The following is a 12,796-nucleotide window of genomic DNA, read 5'->3' as shown; positions in this document are numbered from 1 at the left end:
TACGTGTAACATTTTGTCTACAAGGGTCAAACATTGAATGAGTCGTGTGAGGACACGGTGTGTGTTTTGCAAGTAACCTGGACAGATCAGATTCTTGTCATCGCGCTCGGGTTCAATCAACCCGAGCGCGATGACGTCACCACGCACGGGGGCGCCCCAACCAGCACCCCCCACCCACGTGACCAGCCCCTCCCCTCCCCCGCCCACGTGACCAGCCCCTCCCCCGCCCACGTGACCAGGCCCTCCCCCGCCCACGTGACCAGCCCCTCCCCTCCCCCGCCCACGTGACCAGCCCCTCCCCTCCCCCGCCCACGTGACCAGCCCCTCCACCCACCGCCCACGTGACCAGCCCCTCCCCTCCCCCGCCCACGTGACCAGCCCCTCCCCTCCCCTGCCCACGTGACCAGCCCCTCCCCTCCCCTGCCCACGTGACCAGCCCCTCCCCTCCCTCGCCCACGTGACCAGCCCTCCCCCCCCGCCCACGTGATCAGCCCCTCCCCCCGCCCACGTGACCAGCCCCTCCCCTCCCCCGCCCACGTGACCAGCCCCCCCCCTGCCCACGTGACCAGCCCCTCCCCTCCCCCGCTCACGTGACCAGCCCCCCCGCCCGCCCACGTGACAAGCCCCTCCCCTCCCCCGCCCACGTGACCAGCCCCTCCCCTCCCCCGCCCACGTGACCAGCTCCTCCCCCCCCACCCACGTGACCAGCCCTCCCCCCCCGCCCACGTGATCAGCCCCTCCCCCCGCCCACGTGACCAGCCCCTCCCCTCCCCCGCCCACGTGACCAGCCCCCCCCCTGCCCACGTGACCAGCCCCTCCCCTCCCCCGCTCACGTGACCAGCCCCCCCGCCCGCCCACGTGACCAGCCCCTCCCCTCCCCCGCCCACGTGACCAGCCCCTCCCCTCCCCCGCCCACGTGACCAGCTCCTCCCCCCCCCACCCACGTGACCAGCCCCTCCCCTCCCCCGCCCATGTGACCAGCCCCTCCCCTCCCCCGCCCACGTGACCAGGTCCTCCCCCCCCGCCCACGTGACCCTCCCCCGCCCACGTGACCAGCCCCCTCCCCTCCCCCGCCCACGTGACCAGCCCCTCCCCCGCCCACGTGACCAGCCCCTCCACCCCCGCCCACGTGACCAGCCCCTCCACCCCCGCCCACGTGACCAGCCCCTCCCCTCCCCCGCCCACGTGACCAGCCCCTCCCCTCCCCCGCCCACGTGACCAGCCCCTCCCCCGCCCACGTGACCAGGCCCTCCCCTCCCCCGCCCACGTGACCAGCCCCTCCCCTCCCCCGCCCACGTGACCAGCCCCTCCCCTCCCCCGCCCACGTGACCAGCCCCTCCACCCACCGCCCACGTGACCAGCCCCTCCCCTCCCCCGCCCACGTGACCAGCCCCTCCCCTCCCCTGCCCACGTGACCAGCCCCTCCCCTCCCCCGCCCACGTGACCAGCCCCTCCCCTCCCCCGCCCACGTGACCAGCCCCTCCCCTCCCCCGCCCACGTGACCAGCCCCTCCCCTCCCCCGCCCACGTGATCAGCCCCTCCCCCCGCCCACGTGACCAGCCCCTCCCCTCCCCCGCCCACGTGACCAGCCCCCCCCCCGCCCACGTGACCAGCCCCTCCCCCCCCCGCCCACGTGACCAGCCCCCCCCCCCACCCACCCACGTGACCAGCCCCTCCCCCCACCCACCCACGTGACCAGCCCCGCCCCTCCCCCGCCCACGTGACCAGCCCCTCTCCTCCCCCGCCCACGTGACCAGCCCCTCCCCTCCCCCGCCCACGTGACCAGCCCTCCCCCCCCCGCCCACGTGATCAGCCCCTCCCCCGCCCACGTGACCAGCTCCTCCCCCCCGCCCACGTGACCAGCCCCTCCCCTCCCCCGCCCACGTGACCAGCCCCTTCCCTCCCCCGCCCACGTGACCAGCCCCTCTCCTCCCCCGCCCACGTGACCAGCCCCTCCCCCCCCACCCACGTGACCAGCCCCTCCCCCCGCCCACGTGACCAGCCCCTCCCCTCCCCCGCCCACGTGACCAGCCCCCCCCCCGCCCACGTGACCAGCCCCTCCCCCCCCGCCCACGTGACCAGCCACTCCCCCCCCCCGCCCACGTGACCAGCCCCTCCCCTCCCCCGCCCACGTGACCAGCCCCTCCCCTCCCCCGCCCACGTGACCAGCCCCTCCCCCCCCCCGCCCACGTGACCAGCCCCTCCCCTCCCCCGCCCACGTGACCAGGCCCCTCCCCTCCCCCGCCCACGTGACCAGCCCCTCCCCTCCCCCGCCCACGTGACCAGCCCCTCCCCCCCCCCGCCCACGTGACCAGCCCCTCCCCCGCCCACGTGACCAGCCCCTCCCCCGCCCACGTGACCAGCCCCTCCCCCGCCCACGTGACCAGCCCCTCCCCCCCCCGCCCACGTGACCAGCCCCTCCCCTCCCCCGCCCACGTGACCAGCCCCTCCCCCCCCACCCACGTGACCAGCCCCTCCCCCCCCCACCCACGTGACCAGCCCCTCCCCCCCCCGCCCACGTGACCAGCCCCTCCCCTCCCCCGCCCACGTGACCAGCCCCTCCCCCCCTCCCACGTGACCAGCCCCTCCCCTCCCCCGCCCACGTGACCAGCCCCTCCCGCCCACCCACGTGACCAGCCCCTCCCCCCGCCCACATGACCAGCCAATCCCTCCCCCGCCCACTTGACCAGCCCCTCCCCCCCACCCACGTGACCAGCCCCTCCCCCCGCCCACGTGACCAGCCACTCCCCCCCCGCCCATGTGACCAGCCCCTCCCCCGCCCACGTGACCAGCCCATGCCCACGTCACCAGCCCCTCCCCTCCCCCGCCCACGTGACCAGCCCCCCCCCCACCCACCCACGTGACCAGCCCCTCCCCCCACCCACGTGACCAGCCACTCCCCCCCCGCCCACGTGACCAGCCCCCCCCCCGCCCACGTGACCAGCCCATGCCCACGTCACCAGCCCCTCCCCTCCCCCGCCCACGTGACCAGCCTCTTCCCGCCCACGTGACCAGCCCCTCCCCTCCCCAGCCCACGTGACCAGCCCCTCCCCCCGCCCACGTGACCAGCCCCTCCCCTCCCCCGCCCACGTGACCAGCCCCCCCCCCGCCCACGTGACCAGCCCCTCCCCTCCCCCGCCCACGTGACCAGCCCCCCCGCCCGCCCACGTGACCAGCCCCCCCGCCCGCCCACGTGACCAGCCCCTCCCCCCCCCGCCCACGTGACCAGCCCCCCCCCCACCCACCCACGTGACCAGCCCCTCCCCCCACCCACCCACGTGACCAGCCCCGCCCCTCCCCCAGCCCACGTGACCAGCCCCGCCCCTCCCCTCCCCCAGCCCACGTGACCAGCCCCGCCCCTCCCCCACCCACGTGACCAGCCCCTCCCCACCCACGTGACCAGCCCCGCCCCTCCCCCTCCCCCAGCCCACGTGACCAGCCCCGCCCCTCCCCCAGCCCACGTGACCAGCCCCGCCCCTCCCCCAGCCCACGTGACCAGCCCCACCCCTCCCCCAGCCCACGTGACCAGCCCCTCCCCCCCACGCTGCTGCGGGTTGGCTGCAATGAAGCCGTGAAGACACCGAACAGTTCCACTGCTACAATTAGCGCGCTGAGGCGCTGCAGTTGCACTATGTGGCCACACGGTGGCGCTGCAGCAACCATGTTAAATTTCGATTTAAAGCTTTCGTGACTGCAGCAGGGATTCATCTTCTTTCTTCTTTCGGTAAAGTCGTCGCGTAGAAGGGAAGTAATAAAATAATATAAATAAAACATAATAAACGTCGTGAGAATTATTTTATTATGTTTTATTTGTATTATTTTATTACTTCCCTTCTACGTGACTTTACCGAAAGAACCAAGAAGAAGCAACCATGTTGGTCAAGTTATTTCAGCGAATTTTCATTTTGCTTTTTGGTTCTTTCGGTAAAGTAACGTAGAAAGGAAATAAATTAAATAATAGAATAGGACGTTTCGATTGCAACACAAGCAATCGTCATCAGGTAGAAAACAAACAGTAAATCTTCTTGGTTCTTTCGGTAAAGTCACGTAGAAGGGAAATAATAAAATAATAAAAATTAAACATAATAAAATACAATTCTCACGACGTTTCCCTGTCCCCAGACGACCTGCTTGTCAGTTTTGATGTGGTTTCCTTATTCACCAAAGTTCCTGTACCTGACACCATCGCAATCATTGAAGACTTGGTTCATCAAAGCCTGAATGCTGGGGTACCCCCCCTGGTGAGACACTGCTTAACCAATACATACTTCACCTGGAATGGAACTTTCTACAAGAAAACTGAGGGCACCCCAATGGGCTCCCCCCTATCTCCGGTTGTAGCCAACGTCTTCATGGAGAAATTTGAGACTGACGCCATCCAGACTGCGACTCTACGCCCGACCTTGTGGAAGAGGTACGTAGATGCCACTTTTGTCATCTGGCCACATGGCCGGCCTGCTCTAGACCAATTCCTCAACCACATAAATTCCATACACCCAGCCATCACACAGTGTACACACACACAGTGTACACACACAATGTACACAGTGTACACACGCAGTGTACACACACACAGTGTACACACACACAGTGTACACACACACAGTGTACATACACACACACAGTGTACATACACACACGCAGTGTACATACACACACACAGTGTACATACACACACACAGTGTACATACACACACACAGTGTACATACACACACAATGTACACGTGTGTACACACTGTCCATGTGTGTGTACACACACAATAATGTCCACATTGTTGAGCTGAGCACACACACCCAAGGGGTCTCTGTTCAAGGGAGGGAGCAATGGAAAATTAATCTTAATCAACTTAAACTCTAATCCCGCTACGTGACGTCACCACTCAGCATGACCTCATCGGCGTGAAACGCCAGGGGGAGGTGTACCTTGCTAGTGACGTCATGTCACCAAAGATTTCACCCCAACCGGTCTCAAGGGAGCGTGACGTCACCTCTGCCTGGGTCACTTCCGTTATCTATTCAAGCACTATCCTTATTTGGGCAAAGCCACACCCACTGACTGGGGGCTCATTAACATAATTTATTCGTGAAAGACGTCACGAGTTCGTTGTGACCGGTTCGGCACCAACGGCCCATCCCTCCACGATTGGGCCAGGCTCATTAACATAATTTATGTAAGTTACAGAGCCGCTCATTGTGGGAAGGGAGTGTCTTGTACCCCACAAGTGACGTCATGTCACCTGCTGCTGCCGCGTGACGTCACGAGGTAACGGAAAGTTGACGCTCCGCGCGGGAACTGAAATCTGAGGTGAGAAATTCTCATCGCGGTTGTGGTTGTTGTTGTGGTGATTGTTGTTGTTGTGGTTGTTGTTGTTTACCGAGGTAGAGCCTCTCTCTCTCGTAGGGATGTCAATTGAGTAGCAGCGAGCATGGAAGCGATGTCCACTTTGGAACTTTACAACGCGGGGCCTTGCCTCCTGCCCTCGCCTGGTCGCGTTCGCTTCAATTCTCTCGCTTAGTTGAGCAATTTCGATTTAAAGCTTTCGTGACTGCAGTGATTCATATTCTTGGTTCTTTCGGTGAAGTCACGTAGAATAGAAATAAAAAAATAAAACAATAAAACTATACAATTTAATTATGTTTTATATCACGTAGAATGGAAATAATGAAATAATATTCCCTTTTATTTTTATTATTTCCATTCTAAGTGACTTTACCGAAAGAATCAAGAAGATAGTTTAGAGACCTGTGGAAAACGCGATCAGCCAGGCGATGCGTTAGTTCTAGGTGAAGTCACCATGTAGGTAAGAAATGAATACAAATTCATAAAAGTAAAAATAGAAATAAAATATAAACAAATCACGACGTTTCGGAGGCAACACAAGTCTCCGTCATCAGGTGGCACCGTCACAGCCACATTTGCTGTATCAAGTGAGGCGTTTTTATTAATTTAATCTATAATGTAGACTGTAGCCTGGTTATTAAGCTGGGTGAGTGTACTGGCAGTCTATAATGTAGACTGTAGCCTGGTTATTAAGCTGGGTGAGTGTACTTGCAGTCTATAATGTAGACTGTAGCCTGGTTATTAAGCTGGGTGAGTGTACTGGCAGTCTATAATGTAGACTGTAGCCTGGTTATTAAGCTGGGTGAGTGTACTGGCAGTCTATAATGCAGACTGTAGCCTGGTTATTAAGCTGGGTGAGTGTACTGGCAGTCTATAATGCAGACTGTAGCCTGGTTATTAAGCTGGGTGAGTACTGGCAGTCTATAATGCAGACTGTAGCCTGGTTATTAAGCTGGGTGAGTGTACTGGCAGTCTATAATGCAGACTGTAGCCTGGTTATTAAGCTGGGTGAGTGTACTGGCAGTCTATAATGTAGACTGTAGCCTGGTTATTAAGCTGGGTGAGTGTACTGGCAGTCTATAATGTAGACTGTAGCCTGGTTATTAAGCTGGGTGAGTGTACTGGCAGTCTATAATGCAGACTGTAGCCTGGTTATTAAGCTGGGTGAGTGTACTGGCAGTCTATAATGCAGACTGTAGCCTGGTTATTAAGCTGGGTGAGTGTACTGGCAGTCTATAATGCAGACTGTAGCCTGGTTATTAAGCTGGGTGAGTGTACTGGCAGTCTATAATGTAGACTGTAGCCTGGTTATTAAGCTGGGTGAGTGTACTGGCAGTCTATAATGTAGACTGTAGCCTGGTTATTAAGCTGGGTGAGTGTACTGGCAGTCTATAATGTAGACTGTAGCCTGGTTATTAAGCTGGGTGAGTGTACTGGCAGGGTATAATGTAGACTGTAGCCTGGTTATTAAGCTGGGTGAGTGTACTGGCAGTCTATAATGTAGACTGTAGCCTGGTTATTAAGCTGGGTGAGTGTACTGGCAGTCTATAATGTAGACTGTAGCCTGGTTATTAAGCTGGGTGAGTGTACTGGCAGTCTATAATGTCGACTGTAGCCTGGTTATTAAGCTGGGTGAGTGTACTGGCAGTCTATAATGTAGACTGTAGCCTGGTTATTAAGCTGGGTGAGTGTACTGGCAGTCTATAATGTAGACTGTAGCCTGGTTATTAAGCTGGGTGAGTGTACTGGCAGTCTATAATGTAGACTGTAGCCTGGTTATTAAGCTGGGTGAGTGTACTGGCAGTCTATAATGTAGACTGTAGCCTGGTTATTAAGCTGGGTGAGTGTACTGGCAGTCTATAATGTAGACTGTAGCCTGGTTATTAAGCTGGGTGAGTGTACTGGCAGTCTATAATGTCGACTGTAGCCTGGTTATTAAGCTGGGTGAGTGTACTGGCAGTCTATAATGTAGACTGTAGCCTGGTTATTAAGCTGGGTGAGTGTACTGGCAGTCTATAATGTAGACTGTAGCCTGGTTATTAAGCTGGGTGAGTGTACTGGCAGTCTATAATGTAGACTGTAGCCTGGTTATTAAGCTGGGTGAGTGTACTGGCAGTCTATAATGTAGACTATAATTTGCTTCATCAAGTGAGGCGTGATTTATTATAATTTTATTATTTTATTTCTATTTTTACTTTTATTAATTTAAATTTCATTTTTTACCTACGTGGTGACTTTACCGAAAAAACCTAAGAGTACGTTAGTTGGTGTGTTGACCGACTCTCTGTGTTGCATTACATGAAGTGTCTCTCTCTCTCTCTGTGCAGTCACCAAACCTCCAAGTCTCTCATTGACACAAGGCCGTCATTATAACATAAGTATAATATTATGTTATAATATATAATGTTATAATAAGTATAATATGTTATAATTATAATGTTATAATATGTTATGATAAGTATAAAAATCAAATATGCCTTCCCAATATGTTTCTGTAAAAATATTTGTAAATAAAAATTGCGATGCTCTGTTAATAAAGACAACAATTTGCTAAACCTTGGCCACGAAATCTGGACTTGTCTTCATATCACAATGCATAGATTCCTGTTTATAGGATTGCGTTGTACTTTATGAATCCCTAATCTCTGCCATTACATACTATGAAACAAGAAAGGTAAAAAAGAAACAGCAATGTATTACAATACCCTATTAGACATTATTGTATCAAATAAAACAAAGTCCATCCCATGTGCTAGTGAACTTTTAAAAATATTTTAGGGAGGAAATGGCAGGAAAATAGTTTTCAAATTTAGATATTTTTCTGGGGGGGGGACCCCAGACCCGTGGAATATTTGGTCTCCCCCAATGTTGACTTCATGGCTACGGCCTTGCATTGACATGCTAATTTCTCTACCCCCCTTCTCTACCCACCCCCCCTCTCTCTATTTAAGGCCTCAACACAGAGGCGTTGTTTCTCTGTGTGCCTATGTGTGTCTCTCTCTGTGTCATCTCTCTCTGTGTGTCTATATCTGTGTCTCTCTCTGTGTGTCTTTGTGTCATCTCTCTCTCTGCTTATGTGTCTGTCTATATGTCTCCGTGTCTCTCTCTCAAATTGAGCAATCTTTGGAAGAACGTTATCAACCAGGTAGGGTGTTGACTGTTATGTTAGCTGACTCTAAGTTTAATAGGTTTTTTTTCCATTTTTTTTACCAGGCCACACCCGCTTGAGCTGATATACCGCTCTTGTTTTCAGAAGCGACTTGCCCACAACAACAATAACAACAAGGTGAGGCTCGTCAACAGCGTGGCGGTGTTCACTCTAGACGCGTGGCAGTGTTCACTCTAGACGCGTGGCGGTGTTCACTCTAGATGCGTGGCGGAGTTCACTCTAGACACGTGGTGGTGTTCACTCTAGACACGTGATGGTGTTCACTCTAGACGTGTGGCGGAGTTCACTCTAGACACGTGGCGGAGTTCACTCTAGACACGTGGCGGAGTTCACTCTAGACACGTGGCGGAGTTCACTCTGGACGTGTGGCGGTGTTCACTCAAGACACGTGGCGGTGTTCACTCAAGACACGTGGCGATGTTCACTCTAGACGCGTGGCGGTGTTCACTCAAGACACGTGGCGGAGTTCACTCTGGACGTGTGGCGGTGTTCACTCTAGACGCGTGGCGGTGTTCGCTCTAGACGTGTGGCGGTGTTCGCTCTAGACGCGTGGTGGAGTTCACTCTAGACGCGTGGCGGTGTTCACTCTAGACGCGTGGCGGTGTTCACTCTAGACGTGTGGCGGAGTTCACTCTAGACGCGTGGCGGAGTTCACTCTAGACGCGTGGCGGAGTTCACTCTAGACGCGTGGCGGAGTTCACTCTAGACGCGTGGCGGTGTTCACTCTAGACGCGTAGCGGTGTTCACTCAAGACGCGTGGCGGTGTTCACTCAAGACGCGTGGCGGAGTTCACTCTGGACGTGTGGCAGTATTCACTCTAGACGCGTGGCGGTGTTCACTCTAGACGCGTGGCGGTGTTCACTCTAGACGCGTGGCGGTGTTCACTCTCTACATGTGGAGGGGAAACCCGGGGATCGGGAAGGAAATCCACACGACCACGCGGAGAGAGAGACACGCAGTCTCGGCTGTGTTGATTGATCCTCAATGAATTACTTGGTGGAGTGAGGAAGCATTAATACTGAGCAGGTGAAGGTGCCAGGCGTGGGTCTGGACACACCACCACCTGTGAACCATGCCAGTGTGTGACAGTGGTGGAGCCAGTGGGGGTGGGGTGGCACGTGCCCCCCCCCCAACGATCCGATAGAAATCCCTAATTTCGATAGGATCATTGGGGTTTATTAATAACTAGCTTCACTACCCGGCTTTGCCCGGGACTTGGATTTTTGTCTTGGATTAATTTAATATTTCCTCATAATTCAATGAAAAACCCTGAAAAATTGATGCTTGCAAGAAGGAAGCCGAAACACTTCAATTTACCTAAATCGGATGTTTTCACTCAAGGAAATTCAACCTGAACCCACTGCTACGTCAGGTCGATGTTTGCCACTCGGGAAGGGAATGACGTGGCGTTCGCTTAGAAATTCCAGACAGCATAAGCTGTGAAAATTTCATGACGCCAGAGCTCAGCGTTGGAGAGTTTTTGCTGATTCACACAAACCAACAGGTGTAAGTTCTGCTTTATATTTAAGATGGCAGTTGTACCCGTTCTTCACACGGATTTGTATTGAAACTCCGAGAAGCCATTGACTTAATCGGCCAGGAGCGAAGCGCCACCTAAAATCTCCCGGCACGCTGTGAGCAGCTGTAGAAGTACGGTGCGCGAAGAGCCATGTGGTAGGGGGGTAAGCATTGCAGAGCGCTTAGCTCAGGTGTGATGCGGGTTGATGCCACATACGTCATGGTCATTCCCCCCCCCCCCCCAAATACAAAAGTCTATTTTTCTTTCCTGAAGGCATCAACACGTTCAGCGAGCGCGATGACAATCACACGCGTCGAATGAAAAGCAAGGGACAAGTCCTTTCTTACTAACAACTCCTTTCTCACTAACAACTCCTTTCTCACTAACAACTCCTGTAATTTTTCATTGCTGGAGGGGTTCCCCCCCCTACCTGAAAATCCTGGCTCCACCTCTGAGTGTGTAACAGTGTCAAGTTTGTATTTGCAGTAAAGTCTATTAACTCTATTGAGCACAGAGGTTATATCAAAACAGTAGTTTATTTTATTTTTCCTCTGGAACTCTTTGTAAGAATGGAGTCAGGAAGTGATCACCACTGCACACACGTGCAGCAGCTGAAGTCGGAACTGCTCATCCCAGCAATCAAGGACATCTGTGCCTGGCTTCACACCTCTAAGTTGCAATTGAACATTAATTTATGCATTTGTGCAGAACACAAATAGTATTATTTTCAAACACCCTTTGCTATGTCAGCTGAATTTAGCTTTCATAAACATTTATTTTGAAGCCAGACAGTTGAAATTGTGTGCTGAGTTTTGGGTTAACGTTCATTTTGAAGATACGAGGGCTTCCAGGCATGTTTATGACCATTTATCCTCTCATTGTGTGCCATAACAGACCGTGTGATGAATTTGGGACACTTTTTTTTACTATATCATAAATATATGAATAACTATAGACGTGTAAGTGACGTGTGACTGTGTATATGCATTCCTCTGTGCCTCGATACTGATGTGTAGATGGTGTGGGTATTCTTTGTTTCTGTCTGCAGCTGTCGCTGCCTCTGCAGAATTGGTCTCATGGAGCAAAGGCAGTCGGCGTGGCTCGGTGCAAAAAAGGCATCAATGCGACCGGTGTGCATACAGCACGGATTGTCCTGCACATTTGACACGGCACCAGAGAACTCGCACAGGAGAGAAACCGTTCAAGTGCAGTGTGTGTGGGAACGGTGTTTGCACTTTCATCTACTATTGTAACACACCAGAGAATACACACGGGAGAAAAACCCTTCAAGTGCAGTGTGTGTGGCAAAAACGTGATTTGAGGCAAAAACGTGATTTGGAGGCAAAAACATGATTTGGAGGGCAAAAATGTGATTTGGAGGCAAAAACGTGATTTGGAGGGGCAAAAACGTGATTTGGAGGCAAAAACGTGATTTGGAGGCAAAAACGTGATTTGGAGGCAAAACGTGATTTGGAGGCAAAACGTGATTTGGAGGCAAAAACGTGATTTGGAGGCAAAAACGTGATTTGGAGGGCAAAAACGTGATTTGGAGGGTAAAAACGTGATTTGGAGGCAAAAACGTGATTTGGAGGGCAAAAACGTGATTTGGAGGCAAAAACGTGATTTGGAGGCAAAAACGTGATTTGGAGGCAAAAACGTGATTTGGAGAGCAAAAACGTGATTTGGAGGCAAAAACGTGATTTGGAGGGCAAAAACGTGATTTGGAGGCAAAAACGTGATTTGGAGGGCAAAAACGTGATTTGGAGGCAAAAACGTGATTTGGAGGCAAACACGTGATTTGGAGGCAAAAACGTGATTTGGAGGCAAAAACGTGATTTGGAGGGCAAAAACGTGATTTGGAGGCAAAAACGTGATTTGGAGGGCAAAAACGTGATTTGGAGGCAAAAACGTGATTTGGAGGCAAAAACATGATTTGGAGGGCAAAAATGTGATTTGGAGGCAAAAACGTGATTTGGAGGCAAAAACGTGATTTGGAGGCAAAAAACGTGATTTGGAGGCAAAAACGTGATTTGGAGAGCAAAAACGTGATTTGGAGGCAAAAACGTGATTTGGAGGCAAAAACGTGATTTGGATGCAAAAACGTGATTTGGAGGCAAAAACGTGATTTGGAGGCAAAAACATGATTTGCAGGGCAAAAATCTGATTTGGAGGCAAAAACGTGATTTGGAGGCAAAAACGTGATTTGGAGGCAAAAACGTGATTTGGAGGCAAAAACGTGATTTGGAGGGCAAAAACGTGATTTGGAGGCAAAAACGTGATTTGGAGGCAAAAACGTGATTTGGAGGGCAAAAACGTGATTTGGAGGCAAAAACGTGATTTGGAGGGCAAAAACGTGATTTGGAGGGGCAAAAACGTGATTTGGAGTCAAAAACGTGATTTGGAGGGCAAAAACGTAATTTGGAGGCAAAAACGTGATTTGGAGGGCAAAAACGTGATTTGGAGGCCAAAACGTGATTTGGAGGCAAAACGTGATTTGGAGGGCAAAAACGTGATTTGGAGGGCAAAAACGTGATTTGGAGGCAAAAACGTGATTTGGAGGGCAAAAACGTGATTTGGAGGCAAAAACGTGATTTGGAGGCCAAAACGTGATTTGGAGGCAAAAACGTGATTTGGAGGCAAAAACGTGATTTGGAGGCAAAAACGTGATTTGGAGGGCAAAAACGTGATTTGGAGGCAAAAACGTGATTTGGAGGCAAAAACATGATTTGGAGGGCAAAAATGTGATTTGGAGGCAAAAACGTGATT

The 12,796-nt window shown here is 53.5% G+C and overlaps 1 long non-coding RNA gene across 1 annotated transcript; it reads left to right on the top strand.

Moving 5' to 3' along the window:
• Nucleotides 1-3,564: 3,564 nt before the first annotated feature.
• On the top strand, nt 3,565-9,023 carry LOC144741580 (uncharacterized). Its single transcript, XR_013590024.1, has 3 exons — nt 3,565-5,306; nt 8,556-8,628; nt 8,942-9,023. It is a non-coding gene; the product is annotated as an uncharacterized LOC144741580 (long non-coding RNA).
• Nucleotides 9,024-12,796: the final 3,773 nt, after the last annotated feature.

The sequence above is a fragment of the Lampetra planeri genome, unplaced genomic scaffold (genome assembly GCF_965212315.1).
Source record: "Lampetra planeri unplaced genomic scaffold, kcLamPlan1.2.h2 scaffold_609, whole genome shotgun sequence".
NCBI classification, from domain to species: Eukaryota; Metazoa; Chordata; class Hyperoartia; order Petromyzontiformes; family Petromyzontidae; genus Lampetra; species Lampetra planeri.
This window is presented reverse-complemented; position numbering and strand designations above follow the sequence as displayed.